Source organism: Protopterus annectens, chromosome 16.part0, assembly GCF_019279795.1.
Source record: "Protopterus annectens isolate FY-2018-M chromosome 16.part0, PAN1.0, whole genome shotgun sequence".
In the NCBI taxonomy this organism is placed as follows: domain Eukaryota; kingdom Metazoa; phylum Chordata; order Ceratodontiformes; family Protopteridae; genus Protopterus; species Protopterus annectens.
Window position 1 is genome coordinate 46,401,361 of NC_056750.1, and position 16,673 is coordinate 46,418,033.

A 16,673-nucleotide genomic window follows, 5' to 3' on the forward strand; every position below is an offset into this window, starting at 1 on the left:
CTCCTCGGGTCTCCATTGAAAAAGGGCTCCTGGCCCAGCTGGACTAACCTGGTTAACAAATGTCAATAAATAAATAAATAAAATAAATACATCAAACTCCATTAAAACAACAATGGACAAAACTAGAATTGGACTCCACTAAACCAACTGGCAAGTAGGTCCTATCCTGGTAACCCCCTCTTATCAAGTATCGGTTTGATAGAGACCGTACTATTCAGACCAGATCCTTTATCAGCTCTCAACTTGAGAATCCATCTAAATTCCGCCTCACCAGTTCTGTTTTCAACATTACCTAACCTAACACCTACATTTAGTACCTCTATAGTTCTACATCTAAAATGATGTACCCGGTCACTAGCTGCCACATATCTAGCAAGGACATTCGTAGTATTGCCAATCCGTATACTGTAAGAGTGCTCCCATATATGCTCCTTAACTGTGCGATCTGTCTTCCCAACATAGAATCTTTTACAGCATCCACACTGTGCTAGATGCACCAAATGTTTCATCGCACACATTGCCCTTACCTTAAATCTAAACCTTCTATTAATATCAGGATGTGCGAACACATCATCATGCTCTATTAAACCACAAAAGTTACAAGAGCCACATGGATATGTTCCATAACCACCCTCACATCCCTTGATCTCCCTATCTGGGTAACATAACATCATCTTGAGCGACTTACAATTTCTAAATCCAAACTTCGGGGACTCCCCTACAACTCTTCTGTACTTATCATCCATCATCAGAAGGGACCAATTGCTTTTAAACACCCTTTTGATGGCACCGACATTACTAGTGTATGCAATTGGAACCTGTATCAACCCACTGGAGCCCTCAGACCTCCCAACACCTCGTCCCACTCCAGCTGGTTCCTGGGCTGATGAAAAATAAGGTTTGGCTCATCCCCCCGTCATAGAGTCAACATCCACTATAATGGGGCCTACATCACTGTCTCTGTAGCCACTATGTTTCAAAGACCGCCTAAGGATCTCACAACCTTTCCTATATTCTGTGTCAACATTGTGCAGTCGGGAAACCCTCATATGCTGTCCTTTCACGATGTTAGTAAAGATCTTGTTTGGGTGCATACTCCTCCTATGGAGTAAAGAATTTCTGTAGCACTCCTTCCTGAATAAACTTGTAGTGAGTGTACAATCTGGCCATTTATTTATCTGTACATCAAGGAACTCCATTGACGTACTTGACCATTTAAAAGTGAATCTCAAGAAGTTACTGGACTCATGCAGTCTCATAAAAAACTGTTCTAGACCCTAATGAGTCACACTTCACAACAAGAAGACGTCATCAACAAAATGACAGTAAAAAAGCAGCGGTACAGTGGGAGTTGGAGGAGGTGTTTTTCATGGACTTGTATCTGCAGAATGTGCTTTTTTACCGTCATTTTGTTGACGATGACTTCTTGTTGTGGGGTGGGACTCATGAGGGTCTAGAACAGTTTGTTCTTCATATTTTATTACTATTACGGTCTGATGAAGCCAATGTTTGGTGAAAGCGCTTACCAATTTGTGAATATATTTTACTTTATTAAAAGCGTCAACACATTTCAGTATTCATCTTGTTGGATGTTTTTATGAGTGCTGTGCATCCTGCTGTCATTATCGTTTGTGGCATTCTACTTCGAGCTTTGATTTTTGACAGCTGGTTTACTTGTTGGGTGATTGTGCTTGTACTACAACAGAATAGATATGTTAATATGCAACCATTTTAATACATAAGAATAATAGAACAGATGCAAATGAAAAATGTGGAAAAAGTACCAAAAAAACATACTAATAACCAAAAATAAGGCACTGGAAGGTTCACCAGAATAAAATCCACCACTTTATTGAGTACACGCTGTAAAGTTCAAATACGACACATACAGAATGCTTTATCTGAATCACCACATTTTCGTCAATGAAACTTCTTCAGCTGAGCATACCAACTTCTACAACCCCTTTTATATAAATCCAACAAGCCCCAATTAATCAATTAACCAGATGTTCACATTTAAAAAAGTGTAACAATGTTAAATACATAAAAATGAAATACTGTAAATGAGAACTCCTTCTTGAAAATCATTGAAGTGACAAGTAAGAATGCACATACTAAATAAATAGCATGTGAAACAAGAGACATTGAGTACAGATGAGTAAAAATGTAAAAATAATAGAATAATGAGTACTTTAAAATGTCATATAAAACTGTATTCAAACTGCGTTAAAAATTGACAAACAGCAGCACCATCTACTGGGTAGTCCCATATACTGGGAATAGCAGCTAAGATTATTTCCCTAACATTTTTAGAACTCAACAAACTCAGCAAACTCAACAAACAGAAAGGAGAGGGAGAGAAACGACTGTCCAAGCTGATGCATCTGTTAGTAGCAACAGGCAAGTTAATGTCAACACAACTAGCAGTCAAGGTACTACAACACTTTTTAAAGACATTTTAGACTGCAAATTTGTTTTTGTGGTTGATGTTCCTCGTTATGACAATAATAATGACATTTATGTCCAAGGCAAAAAACAGTAAAAATGATGAAAAATGCCACAACACTTGCCTGGAAATAAAAACTGCTTTAAATACGCAAACAGACGCAATTACCACAACAACAACTAAGCTCTTTCACCTGGATTCCATAGGCATCATCAGAGCTGTAAAAATCAAACAATGAATGACAGCTTAAATATCCTCCCAAATTGTCCACTTGCAATAATTAACCAATGAAAACACATAGTTAATTCACAAACCATTAAGGCATCATTAAAACTTTTGTTAAAAATATATATTTACAAACCCTTTCAGAACATATGAAAGTCTTTTTTGATTCAACTCTTAAAACACAAAATTCACTAAGTGATAATGTTTTCTTTTGTTCCTGACTTTAGACATGATATTGTTGATGTACTGATTAGCATAAAACTTTATGTGCGAAAACTTAATTTACAAATGTTGCTTAAAGACCAGAGGGACATTATTTTTAATGAAAACACACTAGTGAGAAAAAGTACTTTCATACCTCCAGTCAATGCTGACATCCTGTTATTTGAAAGAATTTGTGAATGTGAAATCAGGAATCTTTTGTCTAACCCCAGCCACAGATTTGAAAATGTGTCCCAGCACAAGGGAAAGATTCTTGCCAAATTGGCCAGTGAACAGGATTTGAGAATAATGAAGCCCGATAATGGTGGGCGGAATGGTGGTTATGCCACAGTTTGACTACATTTCTAGGATGTTTGACATTTTAAATGACAACAACACTTACTCTAGGATTTCTAGAAGTGAATTGAATAGGGCCAATATGAAGACAGAGTATTTCCTCTCAGACACCCTTTTTCAAGGTGTGATTAATGGACCTTAGTTTGAATTTTTGAGTGAATAATTCCAAGTTGGCAACTTTGTTTGGAATCCCCAAGATACACAAAAATGTGCACAATCCACCATTTAGACCCATAGTGTCAGCTCGTGGCTCTAAAACGGAAACCCTGGCAGCACTAATAGACTATTGGGCTAGTGCAGCTGTGTTGGAGGTTGACCATATCTTGAGGGATTCTTGGCATTGGTTGGGTAGACTTAAAGGTATGGAAAACATTGATACTTTCTCATTTTTGACCATTGATGTTGTTAACCTGTTTTCTGTGATCCCACATGAGGAGCGACTTGCGATGTTCCAAGAAAGTCTAGACAAGAGTGCACAGGTCTCTACTAATAAGATATTATTTTTTACAGATGCTATGGAAATCATTTTAAAAAACAATTTCCTGTTATTTGTAGGTGAAATTTACCATCAAATATCTGGTGTAGGAATGTAGCTATGGTGTAGCTGATGATGCCTATGGAACCCGAGGTGAAAGCACTTAGTTGTAGTTGTGGTAATTGCCTCTGTTTGTGTGATTAAAGCAGTTTTTATTTCCAGTCGAGTGTTGCGATGTTTTTTATCAATAATGGCACTTATGCTAACAATCTTGTTATACTGGATATTTAGTTAACAAAACATAAGATGTATGAAATGGACAATGACTATTTGAAACAGTGTCTGCATTTGAATATAGTATCTAAGGGTTTAAGAGTATGTAAATACCCTAACAATGTTATTAATGGCTCTGAGCTTCATAAGGATCTTGTAGCAGCATTTGACAAATGTGGTTTTGATATTATGAGAACCGAGCAGACAGGTGATCCGCTGTGGCGACCCCTAACCGGGAAAAGCAGAAAGAAGAAGAATAAAAACCAATGAAAATGAGATGAATAACATTTATGAGTTTATTGCGCATACCAACAACAATATTATTAGTGATTTAATGTTCACTGTTGAAGATGAAAAGGAGAAATATTTTGATTTGTTGGGAAAGATTGATTTGAAATGTAAAGACGTGCATGTTAGAAAGACGAGAAAGATAGACAGGGATGTTAACGAGTACAAAGAGAATATGCACGACCCCAAACCAAAGCAGTTTGGGAGGTGTAATATTAATGATGATTTTAAAGGGGAAACGATAGATGATGTTGAGTCTGATGGGCAAAATAATGGTGTTCCCTTTAATTTATGGGACCCTTTGGATTTTCCCTCTCCCGGAGGTCAGAAACGTTGACAAAGAAAGGACCAGTCAACTACAGATACAATACCTGGACAGGGCAACAGGGAGCTTATTAGAGACAGTGCATGAAGTTGGAATGTTCAAGGATGGCCCCAAAATAAGTTACAATGGTTTTAACATTTTTAATTACAGTAATATTGATATACAAAAAAATCATTTTAACTTGTTTTTTTTAAGGGATTCACTTTTATTCCCAGGGCAAAGACTGATGTTTTTAGGTTGCTGGCTGATTTTAAACTATTTATACAAAAAAAATAATTTAGAACTATGTTTTAATGGTCAAGCAAGGTCCAACATACACAACAACACCTTCGTTAGGAAAAGTACTTTTAACCCGCCTCTGCATCCACAACTAAAAAACTTGAAATGTATGGTGGAGAATAAATTAAGGCAAGCATTAAGTAACAATAAAGTGACTCCAAATTTAAGTTAAGAAGAGAGAACCATATTGGAGAAATGCAGGAACAACAAACATTTAAGAATTATGAAACCAGACAATGGTGGGTATGTTGTTTTAATGGACAAGATTACATACGAGGGTAAAATGATGGAAACTTTGGGTGATGTCAAGCAGTACATGAGGGTATCATTAAATGAGGTAAATATTGCCTATAAGAGAATACAAGTATGTTTAAATTATTTGCTTATTGAAGGGCTTATAGACAATAATGCTTACAACTTTTACATGTTGAGAAACCTAGTGTTCCCACCATATTTGGCATCACTAAGGTCCACAAGGATGTGAACAACCCACCCCTAAGGCCAATAGTCTCTATTGAAGGTTCTGTAACTGCTCCCTTAACTAAACTGGTTGATTTAAAGCTCAAAAAATGTCTATGAGGAGGGCAAATGTGGTTAAGGATTCATGGGACCTTTTGAATAAGTTACATACTGATGTCTGCTTGGATAGTCTTGTATTTATTTCAGTTGATGTGACTGATTTATTTTCCTCGATACCACACAACATGGGTCTACAATGGTTGGAAGAGGTTTTAAGTGATAATGATATAATTTATAATAATTTTCTTACTTGCTTAATTTTAATGGATGTGATCTTAAAGAACAATTTTATATTCTTTGAAGGTGAGTATTTTAAGCAATTAAGAGGTGTTGCTATGGAGGCCCATTCTGCCCCCATGTATGCTAATATTATACTTTCCCATTGGGAAAAGAAATTTGTGTTTGTAATTTTAGATGTTGTTGGAATTTGTATGCTCATTTTTTGGACGACATATATGTTCATAGGTTCATAGGTTGGTACTAGGCTATCGGCCCTAGGGCCTATACAAGCCTAGCCATAACAATTTCCTGGCTATTTCTCCCCACACTATTTACTTCCCTGGGCCCCTGTCTAGCAGGGTGACTGATGTGATCCCTGGGGTGAATTTCCTTTCTCCCATCCAATCATCAACGTTCCTTTTGAAGAGGGCCAAAGAGGTGCTCTGCTTGACATGTATGGGCAGTCTATTCCAGAGTCTGGGGAGTCTCTGGGTCAGGAACCTATCCCTCCAGCATGTTTTGTTTATTGTGATGACAAGTTTTAGATCCCTGGAGCGTGTGGCTCTGAGGGATTGGGATTTCTTTAAGTGTAGTATGTCCAACAGCTCTGAGTTTGACATGGCCTTGTATGTTAAGCAGAGATTACCTCGGAGTAGACGATATATTTTGGGTAGAATCTGAAAGTAAATTTTTAGAATTATTTAATTATTTATCAAACATGACTGAACTTTTAAGGTTTACTTATGAAATGAGTCATGATGAGATGAAATATTTGGATATTTGTATTAGTAAAAACAATGGGAATTTTAAAACCAGGGTACATAGAAAAGCAACTTTTTTGAACTTCTATTTGCATTACACCAGTGCACACCCATACCATCAGAAGAGAGGTGTTGTAAAGGGCCAGTTTGTCCGAATAAGTAGAATGACCTCGGACAACAATGATTTCATTAATGAAAGTGCTTTTCTTATGGACCTGTCCAGGGCTAGGGGGTACCCGGAAAAGCTTCTAATGGAGGTATACAGAGAAGTGCTTGAAGCAAGGAAGACTAAGTTTGCCCCCATTTTTGGTAGTGATAGTCATGAGCTTGTGAACCTTCAAACATTTGTGAGGTCAGCAGATAATGTGTATAATAGTGCTCTGGTTATCACCTATGGTGGGGATGCTGGAGTTTCTAGAAGCATCATAGAAAATGAATGGAGTAGAGTTGCTTGTATATCAGACTTGCAGCATATCTTTGACAAGCCATTCCAATGTATTTATAGAAGGGGTCGTAGTATCGAGAATATTTTGGAAAATGGTGCCTCCAGGGTTAATAACCACTATTCCAGTAAGAGGGGAAGATACAAATGTGGCTGTTGTGCCCAATGCCTTTATGTCAAAGTTGGTGACATGTTATATTTCATAGGTTCATAGGTAGGTACTAGGCTATCTGCCCAAGGGCATTTATAAGCCTAGCCAGAATGTGTTGGCTTTCGCCTCTCTTTTAAATTAGTTTCCTGGGCCTCTGTCTAGCAGGGCCACTGAAGTGATCCCAGGGGTAAATTTACGATTTCCCATCCACTTGTCAAGATTTCTCTTGAAGAGAGTCAGTGAGGGGCTTTGCCTTACATAAACTGGGATTCTTTTCCAGAGCGAGGGAAGTCTCTGGGAGAGGAATCTATCCCTCCAACATGTCCTGTTTATTGTTGTGCTGAGGTTTAATTCACTGGAGCGTGTGACTCCAAGGGATTTGGTTTTCTTCAGGTGGAGCATGTCCATTAATTCCGGGTTGGACATGGCCTTATACGTCAGGGACAGATCACCTCTGAGCAGGTGGTAAGCAACCGAGTAGAGCTGGAGTTTCTTTAGTCGAGCTGCATAGGGCATCTGTTTGAGGCCCATGATCCTCTTGGTGAGGTACTTCTGGGGTCTTTCCAGCTGTTGCAGGTGTCTAGTAAGATACATTCCAAATGGGGCTTTGTACTCTATTATGGGCCTAATGAGCGATGAGTAGAGGGGCACAATGACCTCTCTTGATCTAGAGGTGAACCCTTTTGTGATTAGGTGGGCTACATAGAAGGAATTTCTAATCACTTTGGCAATGTGATTATCAAAGGAGAGGTTGCTATCTGCCTGAGTCCCCAGGTCCCTAATTACATCTTCCGTACTTAGTGGATTACCACCTATGTGATAATTTGTGGGCACTTTGTTTTTCCCAAAGGGGATGACTGTGCATTTTTTGGCATTTAGCTTGAGGCCATGGTTCTGACACCAGGTATCTGTCTCTGTAAGACCCTTGTGGAGGATATCTGTGTCAGCCAGAGAGTCGGTTATGGCCCCCAGTTTGCAGTTATCTGCAAACTTGATCAGCCACAGCCCTCCCATACTTGCCTGTACCTCAGAGAAGTATATACCAAACAGGAGAGGTCCCAGGACTGAGCCCTGTGGGACGCCACTTGTAACTGGTTTAGAGTTGGACATGGCTCCCGCAACTCTGACCATGTGTGTTCTATCCATGAGCCAGTTGACAACCCATTTCGTGACATAGGGGTTAATGTTCAAGCTGGTGAGCTTATCTATGATGCCAGAGTGGGGAATGGTGTCGAAGGCCTTAGCAAGGTCCAGGTAGGCTGTGTGGACTACCTTTCCTTCATCTATGGCCTTGGCAACTGTTTCAAAGAAGTCAACTAGGTTTAGGAGGCAGGATCTGCCTTTAACAAAGTCGAATTGGGTAGGGCCCAGTGTCTAAAGTTTCCCAATGCCTCTGTTTATGAGTTCCATGATGATTTGTTCCATAGCTTTGCAAACCAGGCCAGACAGGCTTATAGGACAATAGTTCCCAGGTTCTGTTGTGGCATCACCTTTGTGGAGTGGGATGACTGTTGCTGTACGCCATTCTTTGGGTATATAGCCTGTGGTAAGGCTGAGTTTGAACAGTGAATTTAGGTGAGGGTTTAGTTAATTTTGAAGCTCGTGTAAGACGCAGCCTGGGATACCATCCGGTCCCATTGATGCTGTGATTTTAGCTTTGGAGAGGGCTGTTTTTACCTGCGTGTCTGTGATGTCTGGGGCTCTGCATTCTTCTGGAATGGACACAGGCCCTTTTGGGGGTGGGGGTGGGGGGTAAAGTTTGCACTGAACCTGTCAGCCCGGATGTTGGCAATGTCAGTTGGTTCAGTGTATTGTTTGCCATTTTACACTAGCTCAGAGCATATCTGAGAGTTGCCACCTAGATTCCTGACATAGCTAAAGAAGGCTTTGTGGTTATCGTTAGGCTTTGGCAATTTTTCTTTCGAAACTGGCCTTGGATGATTTTATGAGGGATCATAGTTTCTTGCTAATATTGATCAGTGATGCCTTTCCTTTTTGGGATTTTGCTCTATCATGTCATGTAATAGTTTCCTCCTTCTGTTGTATAGCTTATTTATGGCCGGGGACCACCAGACTGGTTTCCTCTTTTTGGAGGAGTGTCTTGGTTTTACTTGGGATAGCTCGATCCATGAATTCCTGTAGATGCTCAATGAATGCATTTGTAAAGGATTCTGCGGTTTGGGCAGCATTATCCTTTAGCAGGGGGGCTTTGAAATTTTTCACCTCGGTCTTGAGAAGTGTGAAGTTGGCTTTTGAAATGTTTTTCACAGTGGTTACCTTGACTGGGGGTGGGGTCGGGATGTGAATGTCCAGTGTGATTAGTTTATGATCTGATCTTACCAGCGAGGGATTTACTCTAGTGTGGAGCACTGATCCCCCATGTTGGTGATGATCAGATCCAATATGTTGTCACCTCTTGTGGGCATGGTGTCCAGCTGTTCCAGGGCGTTTGAGTTTATAAACTCTAGGAAGCGTTGGGCAAAGGAGTTTGTACTTTAGTAGTTATCCCAGTCAATGTTCAGGTAGTTGAAATCTTCCAATATCATGGTGTTAGGTAGGACCTTTATATTTTCCAGTTTTCTCAGGAATGCTGAGTGGGGGTCCTGAGACAAGGTAGGTGATCTGTAGAGACAGGTCCATTAAGGCTTTGCCAGTTGTAATACGAATGGTATCATTTATTTAGCTTTGTGTGACAAATGTGATGCGTTTTATATAGGCAAAACAGAAAATTAAAGTCGAGAATGTATAAACATAGGTATGACATAAGGAGGATGAACACTAATAATGCTTTATACAAACACACACTAAACTGTCTAGGGGCTGAATTTTATTTTTTTGTAATTGAGGCATTGCCCATTGATCTTAGAGGGGGCCCTTGAGAGACACGTTTAGAATACAAGGAACTGTACTGGCAGTTGATACTTGAAGCCAAAAGGTACCCTAGCTTAAATGACATGGTTTCATTGAAATCTGTTTTAAAACTTAGGGCAGCTAAACTTTTGAATGTGGTGTTTAAGTCTTTATAATGTTTTTATGGGGCTGCCCAGTAGATGGCGCTGTTTGGCAATTTTTAATAGTTTTAATACAATTTTATATGACATTTTAAAGTACTCATTATTCTATTATTTTGCATTTTTATTCATTTGTACTCAGTGTCTATTCTTTTACATGCTATTTATTTATTATGTGCCTTCTTACTTGTCATTTCAATGATTTTTAAGAAGGAGTTCTCATAGTATTTCATTTTTATGTATTTAACATTGTTACACTGTGTTTTTAAATGTGAACAACTGGTTAATTGATTAATTGGAGATTGTTGGATTTATATAAAAAGGGTTGTAGAAGTTGAAATGCTCATCTGAAGAAGTTATATTCATGAAAAATGTAATTTTTTGTATATTCCACAAATGAAAATGAGCTGATTCAGTATGTGTCTTATTTGAACTTTACAGCGTGTAGTCAGTAAAGTGGTGGATTTTATACTGGTGAACCTTCCAGTGCCTTATGGAATACAAGAGGTGAAAATATTGTTCTTAGAACTGAGAAATCAGAACTGAATCAGATTTTGAGGTTTATATTATGCCAGGGCTTAATGGTATTGCCCCTCTTAAACCTATACTCATAACTAAGCATGAGTCTGTGTAAATGCATTTGATGCAGGAATATATTTCATATGCAAGCCAGCTTCCTCTTTATAAACTTTACATAAGTTTTTATACCCACTTTTATATTAAGGTTATACATTTTTACAAGCCTTTTAATTTTACATGCTTGTTATTACATATGTTTTTAAGAGCATACTGTTCCTTTAATTTTAAGTGCCAATTGATTTGTGCATGTGACTTTTTTATGGTATTTAAACCATTCACTACTTAATGTAAGTTATTTTATACAACTAGGGTTGCCACCTTTCATCGTGGCTAAAATTGGAGTAAAGCCACACCTCTCGCGTCACCAGTAACCCAGCCTATCACACTCCCTCTCCTGCCCAGATTCCACCCAATTTGTGATGTCATGATGACATCACCCAGCAGGGAACGCCCTCTTTTTCCATTCCTGCTGCCTGCTTTTGGCTGATTTACTGTGCTTTTCAGTGAAAAAGCATAGTAAATCAGCCGGTTTACAAACTCTGATAGCCTGTTTCCTTTTTGAATCAGAATACTGGAGTTTGTACAGTGTTTTCCGGACTACTGGAGAATTAGTTTGATTTCCAGATAGTCTGGAAAAAAACAGAGGGGTGGCAACCCTATATACAGCTGATAGTGATAGCTCTGAGTGAAAGTTTTATGCTTGCGTACCCAAAATTTACTTGTGGATTTCAAAGTGCATTTATTCCACCCTGGTTTTCAGTGATTTCTTATTTCTTGTTGAATACAGGGATCTAATAGGACATCTAATCTTATGGTAAGTTTACTAAAACAACTATACTTTGCCTGAAGTTAAGGGGGGCAGTACCACCATGCATCTAAAACTTTGGTAACAATCAGTTGACACAGAATTGTAGTACATGCTTTTGTGATGCAAATGAAAGAACAGACTCAAGGGCGCCCGCAGGCAGGTGCAAGGTGGTGCACTTGCACCCCCCTGGAATTGGCTAGATAATTACAAAAAGTTTTTACGTACGTTCTTCTTTAAGAAGACAGAAGTCCGAACAGTCCAGTCGCAGGCGTGCTGACTTCATCGCTGTCATTTAGAGGTTTGTGAGCGGGAACTCACACAGACGGGTTTTTTACAAGCAGGATGATTCGAGCGGGACCTGAAACGGAAGGAAGATGGGACACTTAGCAAGCGGGACCTGAAACGAACGGAAGGAAGATGGGACAAGGTAGAGAGAGGTGTGTGTGTGTGTGTGTGTGTGTGTGTGTGTGTGTGTGTGTGTGTGTGTGTGTGTGTGTGTGTGTGTGTGTGTCACACATTGTTAGAGGAGATGCATGTGTGTGTGAGAGAGAGCGTATATTCTTGTCTGATAATATCTAGTAACTGCTGTAATATTTTATTTAGTTGCTACTTTTCTTTTATGAATTTGGTTATTGGCTAAGGCATAGTATCTTTTCAGTGGTGATCCAGGAGGAATAAAGCATGCAAGTACAGACAGGGGAAGGGGTTCTTATAGAATAAAGTTCAGATGCAGTTCTTAGCTTTACGACTTTGCTTAAAGCTTGCAAGGTTTGTTCGTATAGCAAAATGTCTCAACATAGCTCTATAATATGCTGTGCAGTTCCCATTGTATGCTGACTATATACAGCCTCAAGGCCCAGACATGTCAAGTATGTGGCACTTTGCCTGTATGCAGTGCGAGACTACTATCACGAAGAAGCATTGATAATTAGCTACTCTGTCACTGTGCTGTGTTTAATTTGTTTCTCTGCAGTGTACCAGTGTATCATGCAATCAGTGATGGGACCGATGCAACATATGATTGCCAGTCACCACTATCCTCTCTCTGATTTTACAGAACAAATAGTTATGTACAGTCTGGCAGTTTACCACAAAAGAATAAATATATGAGCTGAAAACAAGCTTTACCGTGCAGCCAAGACCAAGGTCTGAAAGTCTCATGCTTCATTTGCCTATTGTATGATTTTGAGATGTCGGTAAACCAGTCTTGTGAGGTGTCATCCTTTAAAGGAACCTCCTCTGCTGATCCTAATTCATGATACCTGTAGCTCACTGCCAACCCCCTAATCCCATCCCTCTGCTTTACTTTAGAAGAAACGCTTTCCATACAGTAAAACTATTTCGACAAAGTGGACCAGATTCCAAAAGACTTGCTTTTAGTTAGTGACCTACACTGGTGCAAGGCATATCTATAAAGCAGACTAACACTAAGAGCAAGTCTTTTGGAATCTGGTGTGTCTGAATTTTGTGGTAGAACTATGAATAACTGATTGCAAAAGAAAAAAACAAAAAAACAATTTTTCTTATTTTGCTATCAGTTGCTATGGTGAGAACTGAATTTACTAAATGGTAGCTATTTAAGTTTCAGTCTTCCTCTTTCACAAAACAGTTGATTTGGCATAGTGGTATGTTGCTCTGACTGTTTTGTACGGGGTCCCCTGGGTTCAAGACGTGGCAGTGAAATGTATGGTGGTAACGCAGCATTTTATTCTAGCAACTTTCAAACTTTATACAAGCAATGTTTAAAATGTGTCCCTGGTTTTTGGCCTCTAGTCCCCCCCCCAATAAATTTTGGCTTTTTCCAGATTTCTTGTGCTGAAAAGTTCAGAGATACAGCTGAGTGTCGAGTAGATTTTACAAGGAGCTGAGAGCTGCAGGGGAGCAAAGGTTTAGTGCTGCTTGTGTGTAGTCTGCTTGCATTGTTAATAGCACAACAGATAGTGTACTTGCTTTAGATGCTGAAGGCTGTGGGTTCTACTCCCACAGTAGGTAAATGCATTGCTGATGCTGTATTGTGTTGTAAAGGGGGTGGATGCTGCAGTCTTTTTGGCAAAGATACCTAGTAACTATGAACCTGTTAACAGTTTGCTATCCATTCCCTATTGCGGTATTACTAGCTTTTCATTTTTTTATTGCATGCAACAAAAGCAATTTATTCTTCAAGGGTAACAGGCACTTTATTTGTAGATTAAACAATGACATATAAAGTGTTTGCTAGCAGCAACCTCTTTATTAGTTACACATTTTTTCAATGTGGAGTTTACTACTTCAGAGATTGTGTATATTTTTTACTGATACTGGTGGACTTGAGTAGACTTTTTATGATGGGAATATTCTGAATTGGGCAGTTTTGTCATTGGTGGATGCTTTTTGTTATTGTTTACTGGCAAAATGTTCAAAACAATAAATTTAAAATGCCCTCTAACAACTGTACTGTATTGTACAAGGAATATAATGTAATACAGTCAGGAAGGTGTATCAAAGAGCACATGTATGTTATGTCCGAGGGGGCGATGATTTTGAAGACAGCCCAGAGTTAATATTTGGCATTCGCAAAATGTATTTTCTCTGAAAGTGGGTTTCAGTGCTGTTTCAATGCATGAGTTTCAAGAGCAGAGAAGTTTTAATGTTAGTCTATTTTCATTGTGAGACTGCTTTAACAAATATGTATTAGGGTTTGTGCTGTAAAATGCAAAATAAAACTTTCAAATGAAATCCTGAATCATCGCAGAAGTAAAGCAGTATGCACATTAGTGTTTATGATAAATGGGGTAAAATAACCAAGGAATGGGACATTGGGATGGCTGCAGGGGGGAGGCTCCATTTGACCATGATCTTGTGAGGGGGGGTAGCAAGCTCAGACAGCCCGGTTGAACTATACCTCTCAGTTGTCCATATCTTTGCAGAATGAATAGATATTTGCTGCTTATTTTGGTTTGTTCCTCAAATTTGTGTTTTTTTAGCAAATCATTTAGGAATGAAGCCATTAAATGACAGACATTGAGTTTCAGATGTCATAACCTTCAGAAAAATGCATGCTAATGCAAGACTGTCTAAGTTTATACAAGAGCAATTTTAGTAGTGTTTGTATGTTCCCCAATATTTTGGCCTTGTTCAGATTTCCTGCATTAAGAGGTTGAGAGGTACGTGGAAATCACTTTGTAGATTAGGAATATCCAAACATCTCAATTGTCCCCAATTCTGGCTCAAAATGTTGCTCTCCTAATAATCCCTCCTCCAAAATGGCAATTTTGGAAGAAAATGTGGAGGGTTTACAATTATATATAACTGTAATGATCACTTATAGATTACCTTTATTTCAGAAATGCATGTGGATGCTCTTATTTTGTTAGCTGCTTCAAGTTAACTGTTAATATTAAAAGGTGTCGCTTTTTGACAGGTATTTTTGCATCACATTTTGGTCCGTTTTCATAAAATTGTGGTTTTCTGGCAAATTAGTGGCAAGTCATTAAAGATTGAAGTTAGAAAATAATGGCAGACATTTGAGTTTCAGATTTCATACCCTTCAGAAAATTTGTACTAATGCAAGGTCTACCTGTTCTATTTAAGTTATAAGAGCAATATTTAAAAATTGGCCTTATTTTGTCCCACTTCTAGTTCTATGTATGGCTTTGTCCAGATTTCTTGCTCTGAAGTTGAGAGGTATGAGTGTCAGAGCCATCACTGTCAGCCAGAGACATTTCAAATTATGACATACTTATTGCACCCCACTCCCCATTGTAGTGGCTCTGGATATGTCCATGGAAGGCAAGGAGCAGTTATGCAGTGTAAGTGTGCAGAGTATTCCCCATCCAAAGTAGATCACAAATCGACCATGGCTTTTCATCTGTCCTTGATTTTGCAAAATGTTCTGGTTTTCTATCAGATTTTTGTACTGTTGATTTATGCTTCTTATTCTGGAACTGTATGCTGTCACAGTGCCCTGTTGCTCTGTTTAAGTAGCCATGGTTTAATGAACATCAGGTAAGCTTGTTGGAGATTGTAAGATGCAAGTAAGCTTTAGTAAGCTTGTCGGACATTGTAAGATGCAAGTAAGCTTTAGTAAGTATATTATTAAAGAATTGTCAGCATTGAAAGCCTTTTCGTTGTTGCCATGCAGAGAATATTTACATGACTAGATAATGTATAAGCCTTGGGTATTGAAATGCATATGACAGTATTTTATTTATTTATTTTATTTGCAGTTGGTTTGCCAGGATAGTCCATTGGGCCAAATGAACCCGTTTTCAATGGAGTCCTGGGGAGAAAAGCTCCAAAACTAAGTAGGTTATTAATAGATATACAAATTATACAATTACACAGAAGTTAATCATACAAGAAATAACAATTTGCAAATAATACAACAAAAACTAGGTACAATCTAGTGATGAAATTAATAGGTAATACAGACTAAATTTAGCACAAAAGCACTGAGAAATAACAACAAATTTGGAAGCATTTCATGACAATATTGAGGAATAATAACATATTAGGAAGCAATGCACAAAAGTACTGAGAAGCAATAACGTCTTAGGGAAGCAATACTTGGGAAGTGTGGCCTAGTATATTCTTTCTGATTATTGTAGGAATAATACTATGTATGAGTTAGGGTGGGTAATTAGGAAAGTTGCAGGAGGAAACAGAGGAAGAAAGAAGATGGCATTTGCAAGTGTTAGTTATGTGGGGTGGGAGCAAGAGCATTCCCACTGGGATACTAGATGTGAGTGAAGAGATCTTTTAAATATAAAATGGTTGGGGGTGGTGCGAATGGAAGGTGGTAGGGAGTTCCAAAGGCATGCAAGGCCATAAGACAGAAGATTTTTGCCTGGGGGACGAGTTGGTTTATATACTTCTAATAGATTTTGATTATTGGACCTTAACACTCTAGCAGGAAGGTGCATTTTAAAGGCTGATGAAAGGGAGGGACAAAGGGAGGGGTTGAAAATGAGCTTATGTGCAAGATTTAGTTGAGTATATGTGAGATAACTGGGTAGCTCTAGCCATTTTTAGTTTTTGGAGAGGAACAGTGGTGGGTGGAGGACTTGTGGTTGGTAGCGAACTTGGCAATTTTGTTGTAGCAAGAGGAAAGTTGTGTTTTTAGAGATGTCTGTAGATTAGTTAGAAGTGGAGCTCCATAGAGAAGGGAGGGGATAAGAAATGAGGTAGAGAGGGTGATTTTGGTAGCAGGTGTAAGGTAATGATTTTGTCGGGAAAGCATACCTAGTTTTTGATGGGTTTTCTTGATATTTAACTGTAGGTAGGAGTTGAATTTGAGCTGGTTATCAATTTGGACCCCAAGTAACTTGGTCTCGGA